A 17,931-nucleotide genomic window follows, 5' to 3' on the forward strand; every position below is an offset into this window, starting at 1 on the left:
AGCTTCTTTTAACTTCTCTAATCTTCCAAGTATTCTTGACTAGTAAATGGACAACTTTGTTACTACAGATTAATGTTCTTGAGCCTCACAATTCAGAACCCTCCCACTGTCTTGATGGTTAACCCATTACCTTGGTTTTCCAGGTAAAGAATTATGCTTCACTTTCAGCTCTTTGTCCTGTTTCAGTAGTTTGCTGCAAATTCTTTTTAAAGTACCTTTTGTCTCATACTTTCTTTACCAACTCAGTGTTATGAGTTATGTTTGAAATTGTTGAACCTACTATTTTATAATTTACAATAGATTGCAATTCCAGGAGCCTTTTGTAACTGGAATGTGTGTTATCTTACTGCTGAATGCATCTTATCTCTAGTACTTTTTATGAAGACAAGGTATTCTATACAGATAGAATGGTGTGAGCAGGTGCATGGGGATGAATAGGTTTGGAGCTTGATTTAAGAGCTGTGAATATTCACAGTTTTTATCTGGGAAGTAAGACTGAAAAGCTAGAGACTGTGCCCAGGTTCATCTCCAAAACCAGCCTAACAATGAAGTGTAAATAAATTGGGGAGATCTTTATTTTGGTAAAGTGTAACTGACTTCACTTTTTAAATCTTTAAATAAATGTGTGTGTGTGTAGCTAAAATGAACTATTAAATTTATCATATATATTTTGTAAAATAAGTGATTTGGGTTTTTGTAGGTATGCTCTGAATGAACTATCTTATAATTTGTCTAATCGTGGATACTATTTTAATAACCTTTTCCATTATATTCCATTATATTCTCAATATATTTCTGACATACAATAAAATATCTTGTAGTCATATTCTTTCTGTGTTAACTTTGCCTTAAAAAAACCTCACAGCCTTTTCAGAGGCATTTGGAAAATGTCAGTTTTGTTTTCTTTTTTTTTTTTTTTTTTAACTTTCACAAATTGGAAATGTCACAGTCAGACAGCTTCTGAGGAGAAATAGAAAGCTTTTATTGTGAGTCAAGGTTTGAACTTTATTTATTTATTGCTATTTTCTTCTTATTAGTCATCCATTTTATACACATCATTGTATACATGTCAATCCCAATCGCCCAATTCATCACACCACCACCCCCAACCACCCCGCTGCTTTCCCTCCTTGGTGTCCATACGTTTCTTCCTCTACTTCTGTGTCTCAATTTCTGCCCTGCAAACCAGTTCATCTGTACCATTTGTCTAGGTTCCATATATATGCGTTAATATACAATATTTGTTTTTCTCTTTCTGACTTACTTCACTCTGTATGACAGTCTCTAGGTGCATCCAAGTCTCTACAAATGACCCAATTTCGTTCCTTTTTATGGCCGAGTAATATTCCATTCTGTATACGTACTACATCTTCTTTATCCGTTCGTCTGTCGATGGGCATTTAGATTACTTCCGTGACCTGGCTATTGTAAAGAGTGCTGCAGTGAACATTGGGGTGCATGTGTCTTTTTTAATTATGCTTTTCTCTGGGTATATGCCCAATAGTGGGATTGCTGGGTCATATGGTAATTCTATTTTTGGTTTTTAAAGAACCTCTGTACTGTTCTCCATAGTGGCTGTATCAATTTACATTCCCACCAACATTGCAAGAGGGTTCCCTTTTCTCCACACCCTCTCCAGAATTTGTTGTTTGTAGATTTTCTGGCGATGCCCATTCTAACCAGTGTGAAGTGATACCTCGTTGTAGTTTTGATTTTCTTTTCTCTGATAATTAGTGATGTTGAGCATCTTTTCATGTGTCTCTTGGCCATCTGTATGTCTTCTTTGGAGAAATGTCTGTTTTGGTCTTCTGCCCATTTTTGGATTGGGTTGTTTGTTTGTTTGATATTGAGCTGCATGAGCTGTTTATATATTTTGAAGATTAATCCTTTGTCCATTGATTTGTTTGCAAATATTTTCTCCCATTCTGACTGTTGTCTTTTCGTCTTCTTTATAGTTTCCTTGGCTTTGCAAAAGCTTTTAAGTTTCATTAGGTTCCATTTGTTTATTTTTGTTTTTATTTCCATTACTCTAGGAGGTGGGTCAAAAAAGATCTTGCTGTGATTTATGTCGAAGAGTGTTCTTATGTTTTCCTCTAAGAGTTTTATAGTGTCCGGTGTTACATTTAGGTCTTTGATTCATTTTGAGTTTATTTTTGTGTATGGTGTTAGGGAGTGTTCCAACTTCATTCTTTTACATGTAACTGTCCAGTTTTCCCAGCACCACTTATTGAAGAGTCTGTCTTTTCTCCTTTGTAAACTCTTGCCTCCTTTATCAAAGATAAGGTGACCATATGTGCATGGGTTTAACTCTGGGCTTTCTATCCTGTTCCATTGATCTATATTTCTGTTTTTGTGCCAGTGCCATATTGTCTTGATTACTGTAGCTTTGTAATATGGTCTGAAGTCAGGGAGTCTGATTCCTCCAGCTCCGTTTTTTCTCTTAAGACTGCTTTGGCTATTCAGGGTCTTTTGTGTCTCCATACAAATTTTAAGATTTTTTTGTTTTAGTTCTGTAAAAAATGCCACTGGTAATTTGATAGGAATTGCACTGAATCTGTAGATTGCTTTGGGTAGTAGAGTCATTTTCACAATATTGATTCTTCTAATCCAAGAACATGGTATATCTCTCCAACTGTTGGTATCATCTTTAATTTCTTTAATCGGTGTCTTATAGTTTTCTGAACACAGGTCTTTTGTCTCCCTAGGTAGGTTTATTCCTAGGTGTTTTATTCTTTTTGCTGCAATGGTAAATGGGAGTGTTTCCTTAATTTCTCTTTCAGATTTTTCATCATTAGTGTATAGGAATGCAAGAGATTTCTGTGCATTAATTTTGTAGCCTGCAGCTTTTCCAAACTTGTTGATTAGCTCTAGTAGTTTTCTGGTAGCATCTTTAGGATTCTCTACATATAGTATCATGTCATCTGCAAACAGTGACAGTTTTACTTCTTCTTTTCCAATTTGTATTTCTTTTTCTTCTCTGATTGCTGTGGCTAAAACTTCCAAAACTATGTTGAATAATAGTGGCGAGACTGGGCAACCTTGTCTTGTTCCTGATCTTAGAGGAAATAGTTTCAGTTTTTCACCATTGAGAATGATGTTTGCTGTGGGTTTGTCGTATATGGCCTGTATTATGTTGAAGTAGGTTCCCTCTATGCCCACTTTTGGGAGAGTTTTTATCATAAATGGGTGTTGAATTTTGTCAAAAGATTTTTCTGCATCTATTGAGATGATCATATGGTTTTTATTCTTCAATTTGTTAGTATGGTGTATCACATTGATTGATTTGCGTATGTTGAAGAATCCTTGCATCTCTGGGATAAATCCCACTTGATCATGGTGTATGATCCTTTTAATGTGTTGTTGGATTGTGTTTGCTAGTATTTTGTTGAGGATTTTTGCATCTATATTCACCAGTGATATTGGTCTGTAATTTACTTTTTTTGTAGTATCTTTGTCTGGTTTTGGTATTAGGGTGATGGTGGCCTCATAGAATGAGTTTGGGAGTTTTCCTTCCTCTGCAATTTTTTGGAAGAGTTTGAGAAGGATGGGTGTTAGCTCTTCTCTAAATGTTTGATAGAATTCACCTGTGAGGCCATCTGGTCCTGGACTTATGTTTGTTGGAAGATTTTTAATCAGTTTAATGAAACAGCTTCAATTTCATTACTTGGTGATTGGTCTGTTCATATCTTCTGTTTCTTCCTGGTTCAGTCTTGGAAGGTTATACCTTTCTAAGAATTTGTCCATTTCTTCCAGGTTGTCCATTTTATTGGCATAGAGCTGCTTGTAGTAGTCTCTTAGGATGCTTTGTATTTCTGCCATCTCTGTTGTAACTTCTCCTTCTTCATTTCTAATTTTATTGATTTGAGCCCTCTCCCTCTTTTTCTTGATGAGTCTGGCTAATGGTTTATCAATTTTGTTTATCTTCTGAAAGGACCAGCTTTTTTATTGATCTTTGCTATTGTTTTCTTTGTTTTTATGTCATTTACTTCTGCTCTGATCTTTATGATTTCTTTCCTTCTGATAAGTTTGGGTTCTGTTTGTTCTTCCTCTCGTTCCTCTAGATGGAACGTTAGATTGTTTATTTGAGATTTTTCTTGTTTCTTGAGGAAGGCTTGTATTGCTATAAACTTCCCTCTTAGAACTGCTTTTTATGCATCCCATAGGTTTTGGATTGTTGTGTTTTCATTGTCATTTGTCTCTAGGTATTTTTTGATTTTCTCTTTGATTTCTTCAGTGATCTCTTGGCTCTTTAGTAACGTATTGTTTAGCCTCCATGTGTTTGTGTTTTTTACGTTTTATTTCCTTGTAATTTCTGATCTCATAGCGTTGTGGTCAGAAAAGATGCTTGATATGATTTCAGTTTCCTTAAATTTACTGAGGCTTGATTTGTGACCCAAGATGTGATCTATCCTGGAGAATGTTCCATGTGCACTTGGGAAGAAAGTGTAATCTGCTGTTTTTGGATGGAATGTCTTATGAATATCACTTAAATCTATCTGGTCTGTTGTGTCATTTAAAGCTTGTGTTTCCTTGTTAATTTTCTGTTTGGATGATCTCTCCATTGGTGTAAGTGAGGTGTTAAAGTCCCCCATTATTATTGTGTTACTGTCGGTTTCCTCTTTTAGAGCTGTTAGCAGTTGCCTTATGTATTGAGGTGCTCCTATGCTGGGTGCATATATATTTATAATTGTTATATCTTCTTGGATTGATCCCTTGGTCATTACGTAGTGTCCTTCCTTGTCTCTTGTAACATTCTTTTTTTTTTTTTTTTTTGTGGTATGCGGACCTCTTACTGTTGTGGAGCACAGGCTCCGGACGCGCAGGATCAGCAGCCATGGCTCACGGGCCCAGCTGCTCCGCAGCATGTGGGATCTTCCCAGACTGGAGCACGAACCCGTGTCTCCTGCATTGGCAGGCGGACTCTCAACCACTGCACCACCACGGAAGCCCCTAACATTCTTTATTTTAAAGTCTATTTTATCTGATATGAGTATTGCTACTGCAGCTTTCATTTCTCCATTGAATCAGAGTGAGATCCTTGCTGGGTGGAGTAATCTTGGTTGTAGGTTCTTCCCTTTCATCACTTTAAGTATATCATGCCACTCCCTCTGGCTTGTAGAGTTTCTGCTGAGGAGAAATTAGCTGTTAACCTTATGGGAGTTCCCTTGTATGTTATTTGTCGTTTTTCCCTTGCTGCTTTTAATAATTTTTCTTTGTCTTTCATTTTTGCCAATTTGATTACTATGTGTCTCGGCGTGTTTCTCCTTGGGTGTATCCTGTATGGAACTTGCTGCGCTTCCTGGACCTGGGTGGCTATTTCCTTTCCCATGTTAGGGAAGTTTTCGACTATAATCTCTTCAGATATTTTCTTGGGTCCTTTCTCTCTCTCTTCTCCTTTTGGGACCCCTATAATGCGAATGTTGTTGCATTTAATGTTGTCCCAGAGGTCTCTTAGGCTGTCTTCATTTCTTTTCATTCTGTTTTCTTTATTCTGTTCCACAGCAGTGAATTGCACCATTCTGTCTTCCAGTTCACTTATCCGTTCTTCTGCCTCAGTTATTCTGCTATGATTCCTTCTAGTGTATTTTTCATTTCAGTATTGTATTGTTCATCTGTGTTTGTTTGTTCTTTAATTCTTCTAGATCTTTGTTAAACATTTCTTGCATCTTTTTGACCTTTGCCTCCATTCTTTTTCCGAGGTCCTGGATCATCTTCACTATCATTATTCTGAATTCTTTTTCTGGAAGCTTGCCTATCTCCATTTCATTTAGTTGTTTTTCTGGGGTTTTATCTTCTTCCTTCATCTGGTACATAGCCCTCTGCCTTTTCATCTTGTCTATCTTTCTGTGAAGGTGTCAAGGTTTGAACTTTAAACATTCGTCTCGTTTTAGTGTAAAGTGTTTTGTTTACCAAGAAGTTAAGTAGACTTCCTTATTACCTGCAAAGCAAGTTAATTTAGACGGGAAGTATCAAAGCATATGAGTCCTTGTTAAATAATAGTTTCCATTGCTGGTCTTTTCTGTACCTTCCACAATACCTTGTATAGTACTTTCCACATAATTGGTATTCATTAATATTTGTTTTGCAGCTGAGTTGGCATGTCATGTGCATTTAGAGTTAGAAGGAATCTTAGATTACTTAATCTAACCTCTAGTTTGAATCTGGACAGCAACTGACAGATGATCCTGTTTGGAAGCTCTCAGAGAGTTCTCAGTTATTTTGACTACTTTTATCGAAGTTCTATTCTTTGAGGGCATTACAGACTAGTCTTTTTTTTACATGATGTGTTTTAAGTATTTGGGCAGTACCTGATATTTTGACATTTACTACATGATACATTCTGTGCTAAACATTTCTTCAAACTAAAAGAATGAAAATTTTTGTTAAGCATTATGAATTGCATTTGGTAGCCTTCAAATCTACGATACCACGGTCTATCTACAGTTAGTCAAATCCAACAGCAATTCATTTTTTTTTTTTTTGCGGTACGTGGGCCTCTCACTGTTGTGGCCTCTCGTGTTGTGGAGCACAGGCTCCGGATGCACAGGCTCAGTGGCCATGGCTCATGGGCCTAGCCGCTCCGCGGCACGTGGGACCCTCCCAGAGGACCAGGGCATGAACCCGCATCCCCTGCATCGGCAGGTGGACTCTCAACCATTGTGCCACCAGGGAAGCCCCAATCTTTATTTTAGTAGAACTTTTATTTTGCGATTATCTCATTCTAATCAATTATTTTATCCTTCATTATTTACTAAAAATTATAGAATATCATCTAGTTCTGTATTTCAGATAGGAGCCTTGTATCTTACTAAAAACTGATTAAAATAGTAATGAAATACATTACTAGATCCTTTTAAGGGATATTTCATATTATCCATCATTTTATTTTTAATAAGAACCTATAATCATTGTAAATTATGTGATTAGTCTCTTTATTTTTTCCCACATCAAGTGTAGAGTCTGTAAAACAGTGATTTTCATTCTGGATATTTTGAAACTGCCATTGCTTTGATTTAGTTTGGGTTAAAATATTTAACATATCTTGAAATTTTAATTTATATTACTGTAAAGTCTGAGATTTTCAGTTTACTTGTTTTTAAAAATGCTCTTAATTTCTTTTTCTGCTGTTTCCTCATTCTTGGAGTCTTTCTTATTTATTTATTTATTTATTTTTGGAGTTCTTATTTTATCTATGTAATTGGTACTTTTATAGAAGGTATAGGATTTGGAAAACTCTCCTTTGTTTTCTCTAACACTATTCTTTTTGTAGTTTTCTTCCTATTTCTTTAAATATCTTCCCTTTCACTTCCTTCTCTGCCAGTCATTATTTAAATGTTTGCTTTCCCCAGGATTCTCTCCCCAATTACATCCTATTTTTCTTTGACGACCTTAGCTACTCAAACTAGTTGCTTTTGCTATCATTTATATGCTTTTGGTTCTTAAATTTATATTTCTAGTCTAGATCACTTACCTACTACAGGATGTCCCACTTTCAGGTTTGTAACCTCAAGTTTAACATGTGCAAAATAAAATTTATTCTCTTTTTGATACTTCCTCCTACCCCCAAATTTGTCTTCCTCTGTTCCTTATTGGACACCACCATCCAACCACTTGTCCAAACTACCCTGTCTGTTCCTTTTGACTCCTTCCTCTTTATACCTTCTTAGTTCAGTTGGTCTCCAAGTCGGCTTCCTACAAGTTTGTCTAGCCATTTCTCTCATATTGCAGAACTTCATGTTTGTTTGCAAATTAAAACTACACTCTTGTTCTTAACATGTGGCTCTCTCCACCTAGAATGATAATCCTCCCCCCTTTGCTGAATTCCTACTTCTTCAAGACTTAGTTTAGTTATTACTTCTTGCAGGAAGGTTAGGGCTGCACTGCTGTTCTCCTATAGCAATCTCTTCTGTCATAGCTGTTGTCACATAGAGTTATAATTCTCTTTGTATGTGATTATGTTCTCTTATCAGACTATGAGCTCCTGAAGGCCAAGGACTTCGACCTGTATTTGTCTTCCCTGCATTTAGCCTAGTGCCTGGGGCATGGCAGGTCTCATGAAAACCTTGCTAAAAGAATTAATGTGATTGTGTATGTGTTTTTTCCAATTAGATATATCTGTTGATTTTAAGACTGTAGCAGTTGCACCCTTGTTCCCCTCTGAATTTGGAACCAATTGAGAGAAATATAAATATCAGACTGATAAAAGTCAAAATATGAGCTTTATTACTAGTAAAGCCGGGTCAGAAAATATGGTTTGACTTTTGTCTATCATCAGGCTTCCCACTTACTTTCCAGCCAAATCTAGACTTTCCAGCGATGTGTCTAAGGGACATTCCAGGTTGGCAGAGCAAATGCACTTACCAGCCTTCTGCAAGGAGGACACTCTGAGTTAGACTTCTGGGTAACCCCCTAGTGGCCACGTAGAGACAGCCTTCCAGGACCAAATATACTGATCACGTAGAGGCAGAAAGAGTGACTTGCAGAATGCAGATTTGAAAGAGAAACCTTTGAGAGTGCACTGTTCATTCATTCAACAAACAAATATGCCCTCTCTCTATGTGCTGGGCATTGCATAAGTGCTAAGGATACATATCCGGAGCTTATGTTTCAAGGCACGCTCAGTTCCTTTGTCCAGACTCACCAGTAAAATAAGTCACCCTTCCTCCTTATAATAGAAATTTTCTCTAGGAAAGGTAGGTCAGGAGAATAGAAAAATTTTCCAAACTGTGTAGCTCATTCTTTAGCTATTGCATGTAAAATAAATTCCAAGGACTGATCATTTTAAGGATAAAGTGGCATGAAATACAGAGAAGCATACCAGAGCAGTCTTTTAGGAAAAGGGGAAATTTCAAAGTTGTGGTCATATTTTGGAAAATCATGTGCGACGTCTGACCATGATAATTTGTTTTCCTTTGCTCCAGTACTTGATTTAGGATTTTAAAGGCCATTTAGTGCTTCACCTTGATTTACCTCCAGCATGGGTCTGCCAAATATTCACTTAACGTAAGTTGCTTAGAAAATCTAGTCCACAGGGAGGTATGGTGGTGGCATCTCACAGTGATGGGGAAGTTCTAGAGACCTCAGCCACGAATACCAGTGCACTGTTGGCAGTGAAGTTCTATCAGGTCAGTATCTTCTGTGACGTTGTTGCCAAATGCCCTAGCATTTATCGTCTCTGTCATTCATTTGGTCTCATAAATGGTGCTTTATATGATTCATTTATTATAATGTATTAGATGAACTTAAGATGCCGCCGGTATTATAATTTTTTATCCATTGCGTAAATTAGATAGTAAGTACAATGTCCTGCGTACCTCAAGTACACAATAAGAAAAAATCATATACGTAGTTCTTTAAATCATTATGCAAGAGGAGTGATTCTTGAGAACTTGAATGGTCATAGTAGGAAGCGGGGGTTATTTCTAGAAATAGGAATTCTGGTATCCCATCTCTAGAGACTGACTCAGAAGGTCCTGGCTGGGACCAGGGAGTATTCAGTTAAAAACATGTATTCCAGGAGACTCTTTTTCAGATGGCTCATAGAACCCTAAGGAAAGCATTGTACTATGGAAACACAGTTTACTTAGGTAGGATTTCTTATGAGGTAACCTTTTATCAAAAGAGAGTAATAAACACATTCACATCATAAAAGCAGAAGAGTTGAGAGTGTTTTAGTTAGGGAAGTTGAGGGTGTTCTGACTGTTCCCTAGAGATAACGTTTGTGTTAAGAGTGTGGTAGAAAAATCAGCATAATTCGATGTATATAATTCTACCTGGAGATTGAGGGTGAATTTGGTTACTTGCCATTATGGTTTTGTTTGCATCTGCCTTTTGTTTTTAGTAAAGGAATACTCATCTTGTTTTCTGTAGTATTGATTTCTTACAATTTTGTTAGTATTTTTTGTTGTCGCTTGATATTTAAAAAAAAATTTTTAACATCCTTATTGGAGTATAATTGTTTTACAATGGTGTGTTAGTTTCCACTGTATAACAAAGTGAATCAGCTATACATATACACATATCCCCATATCCCCTCCCTCTTCCATCTCCCTCCCACCCTCCCTATCCCACCCCTCTAGGTGGTCACAGAGCACCGAGCTGATCTCCCTGTGCTATGCGGCTGCTTCCCACTAGCTATCTATTTTACATTTGGTAGTGTGTATATGTCCATGCCACTCTCTCACTTTGTCCCAGCTTACCCTTCTCCATCCCTGTGTCCTCAAGTCCATTTTGTACGTCTGCATCTTTATTCCTGTCCTGCTCCGAGGAAGAGAAAAACAGATACTGTATGCTAACACATATATGGAATCTAAAAAATAACGAAAAACAAAAAACAGTTGTGTTATATTTTAAAGGTCTTCATGTTAGGAACCAGTTTTGTGACTTACACATCCCATCACAGTCCCTAGCTTCGTACCTTGACTGTAGTAGGCATTTGATAGAACATTAATTACAGATGTGCAGGGAATTTACCAGTTAATAACAAAAATTATTACATCATTTGATATATTATGATTGGAGTTATTATATACCAGAAAAATTAAAGCCAGGTAAACTCTTAAGTTATTATTATTTTTTTAAACCAATGTTCTATGTTTCTTTTTTTTTTTTCTCCTTACCTTTTTCTTTATCTTCCTTGGCTGGATTGTTGTTGCTTTTCCTCATTTTGTAGCTGTAACTGAAAATTTGTCTACTTTGTTTGATGCCTTTAGACATGTCCCAATACTCCGTCTAAGAGAATAAGGATAATCCTAGGTCCTAGGTTGCCTGTGACTGCCAAGATTTATATCACTGGTCCTGGCATAATTATTAATAGCATCCTCAAGTCACTCTAGAGATGCTAAATTACTAAGCATCCCTGGGCCTCAGAACCATCTGAATCAGTGATTTGCAAATGGAGTTCTTGCCTTTACTTAATCCATAGAGGTCCTTCTGAGGCTCTGCAAGTTTGTCTTTGCTGTGTTAATGTTAGTGGCTCTTTCTGTATTTTGATTTCTAATGTGAGGATTCCTAGACCCTGAAGTTTTGTTGTCCTCTAACAAGTAGCACTAATAGCATCTTTATTGAGAATTTTTGTGTTTTTTAAATGTGGAATTTTTAACTTATTTTTGAACTATACAATAGAAGGTTTTGGCTGTCTCAAGAAAATTTTGCCCTTTCAAAATGGATTCTAAATGGGTGAGAGAGAATTCTTGGGCCATTAGCTTATGTCTAGGCGTTGATATAAGAAAAACAATGTTCAAGAACACATAAAAAAGCAATATTCCATGGTGTTTCATGAACATTTGTTCACGTTAAGGGTTCTTTACAAGAAGTTCTAACTAAAGGGAAAGTTGTAAGTTCAGTTTCTTTTGTTGTTCTTCATAGTAAAGGAATTTAGATATACACTGATCTCAGTTTTTGTTTATCTTTGAAGAACACGTTTCCTTCTTAATGTAGGATACTCCTGTACTCTTTGGCTAGCTTTGTCATATTACATATTTACCAAGATTTGCTCTGAGAAGTGGAAAGTAAGTTTTTGTACAAAGCTCCAAAGATTGGTTTGTTGAAATATACTACAGAGATGGAAACTGTCAGAGCCCTCAGTTACTTTGCCAACTGTTTCCCTAGCTGGGTATTAAATCTCCTTTTGAAGATAAAGGGTTTTTTGTCCGCTAGAGTTTTTGTTAGACTGTGTTTTAAATAGGACTCTTAAAACACATTTGTGCTTTAGTATTTTACCTTGCTCAGTTACGTGACAAATTTTACATACTCTGATTTGCCTTATGCCCTTCTTCATCTTAATCATAATCCTTACATTTATCTTTGACCATTACATAATTCTCTCTTCCCCCCAAACATATTAATTGTGCAAAATAATTATCGATATAATAGTACCATGGTGTGGATTCAAGAGGAAAGTTCACATGCTTTTTTAAACAATTACATCTGGAGAAAATGTGATTCCTTTTGTAATTCTTAACAGTTCTACTGACATTATCATAGAGGACATTTAGTCAGTATTTCACCTATTAAACAAAAAAGGGAATCACATACTATTTCAGTTTTCAGTTCTGCCTCATCTAATTTCTTACCTCCGGAGATGGGGACACCGGAGCGCTGTGTACTCCCTTCCAAGACCACCCCTGAGTGCACTTGAAGAAGGTCTGTGGCACGCAGCGTCTGGTCATATGGTCTTAGAAGTAGGGATGAACCATACATGATGTCCTAATGGTGGTGGGGACAGAGCTGTGAGTACTTTTTTTTTCCTGTTGTAGCTCTGGTTTCTGTGTCATCCAGTGGATCCTTTCTTATTTGTTTTGCAAACTAAGCCAACATCAGATGAAATGAATAGAGAGTTGTATTTCCTTATTTTAATGTTTGTGGTATTTTTTTTTTATATGAGGATTCCAAAAGGTTTTCAAATGCAATCTTGCAGGATTAGATTTTCTAAAAGCCATGATTATTCTGTATTTTATTGCTCTTGTCCTTGTGTAACTCTACTGAGTAATATTTATTTTTTTCAGTTAAGTATGATAGTATACTGTAAAGTCTATGTATAAATCTGTAAATTGACTGTAAGTAGGACAATGCCTAATATATTTTTTTCCTTTAAAATTGTGATAGTGGGGGAAAAATGTGTTGAGTACAGACTGATCACTAGTTGATGCAACAAAATGCTGTTTTTTCCCTACAGAGAGTATCTCAGAGTAGTTTTTTGTTTTGTTTTGTTTTTTGTTTTTTTTTCGTTATGCAGGCCTCTCACTGTCGTGGCTTCTCCCGTTGCGGGGCACAGGCTCCGGACGCGCAGGCTCAGCGGCCATGGCTCTCGGGCCCAGCCGCTCCGCGGCATGTGGGATCTTCCCGGACCGGGGCACGAACCCGTGTCCCCTGCATCGGCAGGCGGACTCTCAACCACTGCGCCACCAGGGAAGCCCTCAGAGTAGTTTTGTGAAGTGTGCAGAGTTTTGTCTATGTTATGCCTTTTGTAGAGGCAAGTATTGCAATGCAGTGGAAAGACCATCTTTTAAAAAAGAGTTGGAACTTTAATTCCATTTACTGCCTTTGTTGTCCTCTTTTCCAGGAAGTTTATGTGCCTGGGAATAAAGAACAAGTAGTGAAATTGAGAATGAAAGGAGAGAACGTATAGAATTACATGCGGAAAGAATCATGTAATAAAATACTCCTCTAATGGATTAGAATCCTTTCAAAAGGAACACTTTCCTAAAGATAAGACTATTTTGTTCCCATTTTACTTTGACCCCTGTCTAATTAGTCACCAAACCCTTTTGATACTTCCTTTGTGCCGCCTTCCATGTGCCTTCCTTTCTAAGCTCTGGGTCATTAGAAAACGCCTTTTGGGTTTTCCATGCAGCGTCCTCCACAGTGAAACTTGCACTGTTCCATCTGCCTGTCATTGTCCTCCATTGTCTTCAGTGTATCCTTATAGTTCAGTCTACTTGTTCTTCAGGGGGAGCCCTCAGCTCAAATCCTATGTCCTTCACAAAACCTCCCTTCATTTGACCTGGGAGTGCTTTCTCTCTTCTCTCAACTTCTGTGGCCCTATGGCCATGTGGTCCATTTGACATTAAATGTCCCTTGTCCTCCAGTGTTGTCCAAATCTTGTTTTAAATTTCAATTTTTAAACCTTTGTCTTTTCAAGTAGATAGTTACCTTTTTGATCCTCTGTGGCTCTTAACACAGTACCTTGTGCATGTGTTGAAGTGCAGGAATAACACCCGTATTACAGACTTTATATATGGTGTCTATATGTGTGTGTATGGTATATGTAAATCTACATATTAAGTGTTCAGTACTTGGGAGGGGTATGTGTGAGTGGGACTGTAATATTACTAAATCTTTTAATTATATGAAGTGAATGTCTTGTTCTGACACTAACTGAATGAATAACTTGACTTTTAATTTTAACCTTGAAGAGAATATATGTGATGCAGACTTTTTTTGTGTGTGTGGTACGCGGGCCTCTCACTGTTGTGGCCTCTTCCGTTGCGGAGCACAGGCTCCGGACGCACAGGCTCAGCAGCCATGGCTCACGGGCCCAGCCGCTCCGTGGCACGTGGGATCTTCCCAGAACGGGGCACGAACCCGTGTCCCCTGCATCGGCAGGCGGACTCTCAACCACTTCGCCACCAGGGAAGCCCTGATGCAGACTCTAAAAGGGCTTTGGATACCATAGGGCTCGAGGTATTGAAGTAGTGAATTTTTTAAATCTTTGGATACCATAGGGCTTGAGGTATTGAAGTAGTGAATTTTTTAAATCTTCTAATAGAAAAACACGCTGTCTCTTTTCACCTTGATTACTGATAGCTTCCACTAGGCCTAGAAATAAAGCATGAATTGTTTAGAGTGATTCATGTGACACTGTCAGCTGTGCGCTGGAGAACTTACATTGTTCTGGCATTTATTTAGTATTTTGTGGTGGACAGTGTACTTTATCATTTTGATTTTTATAGCACATATCAACAGATATTAAATTCATTTTGTTTACCAGTGAACTTTGGGTCCAAATTCATTTAGTGAAGGAATATTTTTTGTGAATGTCTGATATATTCCAGACACGCACAACAATGAACAAAACATGGGCTTTATGTTGGAGTGACTCATTTTCATGGGGGAAAGACAGACATGTGTATAAGTACAATAATTTGTTATAGATACAATGATAGAAATATCATAAAGACCAAAATCCAGTAATCATAGCCATTCCCATTGGAAAGTATGACACTTAGTAAGCCCTAAATATGCCAGAGAATTCCTAATGCATTACATGTTAGAATTAACAGAGATAATATAATTGTTTTGTAGAAGTTATAGATACTGTTAATTTCTCCTTTAATAGATCATGAGACAAACCTAATTCAAAGTCATACAGTTGGTTCCCATCATAAGATCTAAACATTCTTCAACTTCATTATTTTTGTTTTAGAGGATAGCTTTTTCCCAAGTACCCAGTGCCATGATGGTGTTTAATAATAGACATTAATAGTTTAATTATTAATAATTTAATACTGGAGATATTACTATTTCCAGTTAGATTTAAATTATCATTGGTAATATAGTTAGTTGAAAGCATAAGTAACTTATTTTAAAAGGGGTCTTAATTAATTATCCAAACCCCCAGACTTACAAAGCTGCATAGGAAAGCAAATGTCATCACAAACTAGGAGTCCTCACTGGTGGACCAACCATTTAGATTATTGGCCCCATTAAGCAGAATTCTCCCAGCATTCCTTTATGCCCATGTATCCGGTCCATGGCTTCTGTCAGCTCAGACATGAGGTTTTCTGTGCAGCTACTCAAGTCCTTCTGTGAATGCCTGTTGGATCAGGACGGGTTGGAAATTATTTCTGACACCTCACCATGAAAGAAGGAGGACGATAGAGGTCGATACATTTCACTCCTGCCTGAGGCGAGGACTAGGAGACGCTGGTGAATCCACATGGTGTCTTGGGTGTCTTTAAAGAAGAAATGGTTAATTTAGGAGAGCAGAATTTACCAAAAAAAAATTTTTTTTCCAAAAGGTTTTGGATATATATATATATATATATATATATATATATATATATAATGTTTTTAAAGTGGCTTCTATATTCCAGGCAATTTTTTATATTGATTTAGTACTCCTAACCCTGAGAGATGGGTAGGATTTTTCTGTTTCCTCATTAAGGCTCAGAGAGCATTATTGAACAGGTTGCCCCATGAGCCTGTGTGCACACCATGTAATATGCAGCTTGGCACTTTTTTTTGGGTCATAATTTTTCTTTCCAGCTATGCCCCAGTTCCATTTTCCCATAGTTCACTTACCTACTTGAGACTTCCTGTTTCTTCTCCTGCTGTATCATACGTAGGGTTCTAAATTCCATATGCTGCAGGAGGAGAATGGTGAATTACCTTGTCCTTTATGTGTTAGAATTAAATTTAAAGGAAGAATTCATATTGCTTAGACCTGCCAGTTGCTTGAGGCTTTCTTGTGATATGCTTAGCCCCTTTTTCCTTTGGACAAGACGAGGTTGGGAAGCAGTTGAAAACTGAGGAGTTTGTTGGAAGGGATCAGAAGCTAGGATGAGGAGGAATTAAAGGAATGCTTTAAGAAAACAATGTAAGTTTATTTTCTTATTCAAACTATATGAAAATCTATAGTTAGTAAACTAGCAATACAATACTTTAATAGTATCTTGTTTAAGCTGTTTGGCCTTGTCAGCAGAATTTGATAGGGATATTATCAAGTTCTCCATAGCTTTATATTTGATGTCAACACGTTAGCTAAGTTACAGTGTATTAGAACCTTCTGTTAATTAATTACAAGTAAAGTGAACTAGGCGCTTCCTGCACAGTAGGTAAAAGGATCTAAGCAGGAAGATCAGCTAGAAAATCGTCTCCTACAACATGAAGGACTATGTTCAGGTACCTGCAGCTGAACTCGAAAAGCCTTATGAACTGACTTCAGCAAGGGAGTCACCCACATTTCTGTGCCTCAGTAGGTCCAATGATTTTATTTTACTTGTTCTTGTGGTGTTTATAAGTACAGCATTGTCTTATTTAAAATAGAGTTCTTTCTTTTGTGATTACTGTTACCACTCACTTTCACCTTGTATTACCTTCAGTATGTTACCATTTTATAGAAACCTGAGTAAATTGAAGCTTTCAAATCTAGTTTCATCTGTCTTCTCTATAGTTGGTAAGTTTTCATGCATAGTAAGTGGTCAAGAAGTTGTTTTTGTTTTGTTTCATTTTGAACCTCCTGGAGAAGCTCACTGTGATTGTTCATTTCCCTCCATTGGCAGTGCATTCCTCATCTGTTAGCCAGACTCATTCCTGCAGTCATGTTCATGGGTAATGGTTTGTGGAGAGCTAAAATGTTTAAAGTAATTTAGAAATTGTCTGGTACTTGAATTCAGAGTGGCAGTTACCCTTTAAAGTCATCAGATCTGCTTGGAATCTCAGCTCCTCTCCTTACCGGCTGTATGATATGGGGCAAATGGGCCTCCCTTAGCCTCTGTTTCCTTGTTTATCACACAAGGCTGAAAATAGCACCTCAGAGAGCTGCGGTAGGAACAGATGAACGATGCCGTAAAGTACTTAGTGTGGAGTGCTGCACACGTCACGTTCAGAAAACAGCAGTTACCCCACTGGTGCTCCTCTTGTTATTGAAGGCTTGCTGTGAACCACACGTAAAATTTGTTGGATTTTTAGATGATTAATTCTCAGCAAAGGTTTTCACGTTGTTGGCAATACTATCTCAAGGGCCCTCAAGCACCTCTGCTTACCCCGATTATAAGTACTTACAGCGTTACTAGTAATAACTACCATTTTATTGAATGCTTACTATGTATTACACCCTTAATAAGAACTTTACATATAGTTTTATTTCATTTTCCCAATAAATATGAAGAAGGCGTTATTACACCCATTTAACTGGTAAGGAAATGTAGGTAAAATAAGAGAAGGTAACGTGCCTTCCTAGGTGGACAGTGAGAGACCTTGGGTTCACCACGGTCTGTGTGACCCCAGAGCCCCTGCCCTTTAACCCCATGCTACCTGTGTCTTTTTACTCATCTGTCTCTTCCAGTACACCTAAGCTTCCTGAAAGTGGGAACTGGATATTATGTGTATTTCAAGTCCCCATTTTTTGGAAGCCTCTTTAAACTAAAAGCAGTGTATAATATCAGAAAGTGTCAATGTGAGACATAATACCTTATTAAGAGTTCTTTCTTACCTATTGAAAATTACATAATTTACCATTCTGACAGGAAACTTGAAGCTTTGGGACTTGTTTTTCAGTTCCATTCTCTCTTTGCCATAATAGCAATTTGAATTTACTATATTTGGCCTTGTGTTAGTGATAGCAAAGTATTCATCCTAATCTTCTTATCAGGTTATAAGCTTCTTTCATCATTGCAGTTTCTAGCTCAGTGCCCTATATAAGTTAAT

The 17,931-nt window shown here is 37.3% G+C and overlaps 1 protein-coding gene across 5 annotated transcripts in view; it reads left to right on the forward strand.

The window, feature by feature from the left end:
• Positions 1-17,931, forward strand: part of EFR3A (EFR3 homolog A) — a 190,093-nt gene that overhangs the window by 14,723 nt on the left and 157,439 nt on the right. The window contains exon 1 of one of the 5 annotated variants that reach the window (XM_032609422.1): positions 16,459-16,477. The exons of the other annotated variants lie outside the window; for them this stretch is intronic. The gene's annotated coding sequence lies outside the window, so the exon portion shown is untranslated. Of the gene's footprint in view, positions 1-16,458; positions 16,478-17,931 lie in introns of those variants that run through there. 5 annotated transcript variants of the gene reach the window in all.

Source organism: Phocoena sinus, chromosome 17 (genome assembly GCF_008692025.1).
Source record: "Phocoena sinus isolate mPhoSin1 chromosome 17, mPhoSin1.pri, whole genome shotgun sequence".
NCBI lineage: Eukaryota > Metazoa > Chordata > Mammalia > Artiodactyla > Phocoenidae > Phocoena > Phocoena sinus.